At 50.5% G+C, this 3,458-nt stretch overlaps 1 long non-coding RNA gene across 1 annotated transcript; it reads right to left on the reverse strand.

The window, feature by feature from the left end:
* Positions 1–1,723: 1,723 nt before the first annotated feature.
* Positions 1,724–3,021, reverse strand: LOC123106746 (uncharacterized). The gene is made up of 2 exons (XR_006451459.1): positions 2,177–3,021; positions 1,724–2,087 (listed from the first exon to the last, which is right to left on the reverse strand). It is a non-coding gene; the product is annotated as an uncharacterized lncRNA (long non-coding RNA).
* Positions 3,022–3,458: the final 437 nt, after the last annotated feature.

Raw genomic sequence — 3,458 nt, forward strand, 5'->3', positions numbered from 1 at the left:
CACGCCCCCCCCCCCCCGCCATATGGGCTGGCCAAATTGGAGAAGGAAAGGGGAAGAAGGAAAGAAAAAAGGGAATAGGATTCCCCCTTCCCCCTCTTCCCTTCCTACTCTGAATAGGAATAGGAAAGGGGGTAGGCCGAATTGGGAGGACCCCAAGTAGGATTCCTCCTACTTGGGGCGCCCCTTGGCTGCCTCTCCTCCCCTCCAACCTATTCTGATAATATTATCAGAATAGTTATTTTGATAACACTTTCCGCACTGCATGCTCAACGCGAGGGCACTGCACTTTCTTTAGCAAGAGCACTGCATTACAGAGACTAGTGAACTTCGCGTCGGAAAAAACTGTGCGTAGTGTTTTTTCGGTACTGTTTCCGCTCTACTTTTTTAACCGTTTATCGGAACGAGGCGTATAATATACCGTTGGAAAGCTACGGATTAGGCGCAACTTCGCCATGTTGAACACTTCTTGAGATTCCCCGCGGTTTAAGAGCAATTTCAAAAACGGTGCGGCCCACAAAGAGTGGCAGCGAGCGTTTTTTCGCGTTTTTTTCTAAACCGCTTGTTGGAATGAGGCAAATGATACACCGTTGGATAGATATCGTCGAGGCGCATCTTTTTCATAACTATTGTTTTATCTAATACATTACGGTTTAAGGGCAGTTTCAAATTTACTAAATCGCGGAATTCTGTTTTGTTGAAATTTTTGCAATTTTCGGTACTGTTTTCGCTCTAGTTTTTGAACCGTTTGTCGAAACGAGGCATGTAATAGGTCGTTGGAAAGCTATGGACAAGGCGCAACTTTCATATGTAGAAATGGTTTTGAGATTTCTTACAATTTTAAGTTAATTTTGAAAATCGTGCGGCGGACGACGAGTGGCAGCGGCCGTTTTTCTTGAAATTTTTACAAACCGTTTGTCGAAATGATTCAAATGATATGCCATTGGAAAGATATCGATGAGATGCAACTTTTTCATGTAGAACACTCTCTCTAATTACTTACGGTTTAAGAGTAGTTTTGATTTTACCGAAAAGCGGACACTCTGTTTTTCGCGAGACCAAAATCGTCGTGTGTACTTCATCGGTCAGAAGAACACACTGCTTCAAACGAAAAACCGCACTGCAGCAGACAGTCATGTGAACTTCATGATTTCTTTTTGTCAGACATAAACTTTCTCGCACAAGTTTTTGTTGTCTTTTTTTTAACTTTTCTTTCGAACAAGAGTGGACCACAACACTTCCGAAAGTGAACCGTAACACTACCCAAAGTGAACCTCATGAGTTCTTGTTGTCTTTTTTCATACTGATTAAGTTTTTACGCGTGTTGACCAAGCGAGTGGACCTTTCATCGGATAGAAGACCGCACTGCTTCAAACAGAAAACCGCACTGCAGCAGGCAGTCAAGTGAACTTCATGATTTCTTTTTGTCGGACATAAACTTTCCCGCACAAGTTTTTGTTGTCTTTTTTCAACTTTTTTTTCAAACGAGAGTGGACCACAACACTTCTGAAAGTGAACCGTAACACTACCCAAAGTGAACCTCAGAGTTATCGTTGTCTTTTTTCATACTTATTAATTTTTTTACACATGTTGACCAAGCGAGTGGACCGCAGGGAGTGAGCGAGTGAACTACATCTAATAAGAAGCGAGCTTCTTTGAGAAGTTTTGGTTTCTGTTTACGAAGGGAATCATGGAGTTTTATAACAAACAGCATGAGAGAACAAAGTGAGCTTCAAAATATGACTTATGAGCTGCTTGAAGACGAGTAGTGAACCTCTTTGGTAGCATAATTTTTTTTTCAAAACACATGAACCTACTGGAGACGAGTGTCATTCACAATCGAGGGAAGTGTCATTCAAAATGCAAAATAAAAAATGAACTGCATTAAAACTTCACTGCAAAACCGAAACCAAACTACACACCCGTCGTCCTCTCACGCGCCTGCTTACTACACCGGTGACCCAACCGTGCTATTTTGGTCATTGCACATCCGACCACAAGATTCGCGCCACCGGACGGCAAGCATGCTCGCCGGTGGACATCCAGCCGCACCGTAGAAGCGCAGCCAACGCCATGGATGTCACAGAGAACTTCAAAACAAAATTCCGTGAGCTTCAAAAAATCAAAATTAACTGCAAGCAGCGGGTAAAATGCGGATGAAGGAGCTGGCGAGCCGCACCCCCACGCTTGTCGGCCGAGCTGCAGTTCCGTCGTCGGCAAGCTGCACGGACTCACCGGCCGAACTGCACGACCTAGTAGTCAGAGGGAAGGGTGTTGGCGGCGGCTGTATACGGAGGCAGGGCCAGCCGTTGGTTGCGGCCACCCGCACGGCGACGTGGCTTGGGCTCGCCTGCCCCATATGCTAACGCCGGTGAGGAGGCTCGGATCCAGCAAGAGGGTGGATGGATCCGGCAGGGGGATGGATGGATTGAGCTAACACCGAGGGTAGGAGCATGGACGGCCGCCGCGCAGTGCCCGCAGCTACGTACGGGGCCGATACGGACGAATCCGGCTGTGGGGGACGGGTCGCGCCGGCCGCGAGGCATGATGGCAGAGGGAAGCTTGCTGGGCGCCCCTGCCGTGTGGAAGGGCGTAGGAGGTGCGCGGCAGCCATGGCTCGTCGGAGGCGGCGCGTGGTCGGACCCGTGGTGGCATAGTTAGAGGGCGGCCGGCGCCGGAGGGAGGTGACAGGGAGAGCTTGTTGTGGAGGCGCCTCGACGGGCCTCTGGAAGAAGGACGGTCAGGGGGGCGGCGGGCAACTTGTCAGTATGTCGTTGCCATCTCGGATCCCGCGGTTGGCGGCGAGCGGCGCCGGGGGTGGGGCTGGGGATCAGGCATTGGCGGGAGATGGGAGGTGGTGGTCGGGCGGCGCGGAGGGAGGTGGTGGCTGGGTGGCGCGCCGGTAGGTGGTGGTCGGCCGTGCGCCAGGAGGTGGTTGTTGGCCGCGCGCCGGGAGGTGGTCGTCGGCGATGCTGGGAGGTGGTGGGTTGGGGTGGGCGTAGGGGAGAAAAGGTGGGTGATGGGTGGGTGAGATGGGGGTGCAGAGATGGGGGGTGAGTGGTGTTTTTTTACTGCTTGCGTGCGGTTCGATCACAGCCGGCGCTGCGGTGTCAATGATGTTATCAGAATAAGCATAATGTATGCAGAATAAGACTTTTAAGGGTGTTATTAGAATAGACTCACACTATATATATGGGGGCACCGCTAGAACATACAACAAACATTATTAGCCGTGTGCGGTGCCCCCCTCCACAGTTTACGCCTCCGGTCATATTCACGTAGTGCTTAGGCGAAGCCCTACACGGATCACTTCACCATCACCGTCACCACGCTGTCGTGCTAACGGAACTCTCCCTCGACACTTTGCTGGATCAAGAGTTCGAGGGACGTCATCGAGCTAAACGTGTGCAGAACTCGGAGGTGTCGTACATTCGGTGCTTGATCGGTCGGAACGAGAAGAA

The sequence above is a fragment of the Triticum aestivum genome, chromosome 5A (genome assembly GCF_018294505.1).
Source record: "Triticum aestivum cultivar Chinese Spring chromosome 5A, IWGSC CS RefSeq v2.1, whole genome shotgun sequence".
Classification (NCBI taxonomy): domain Eukaryota; kingdom Viridiplantae; phylum Streptophyta; class Magnoliopsida; order Poales; family Poaceae; genus Triticum; species Triticum aestivum.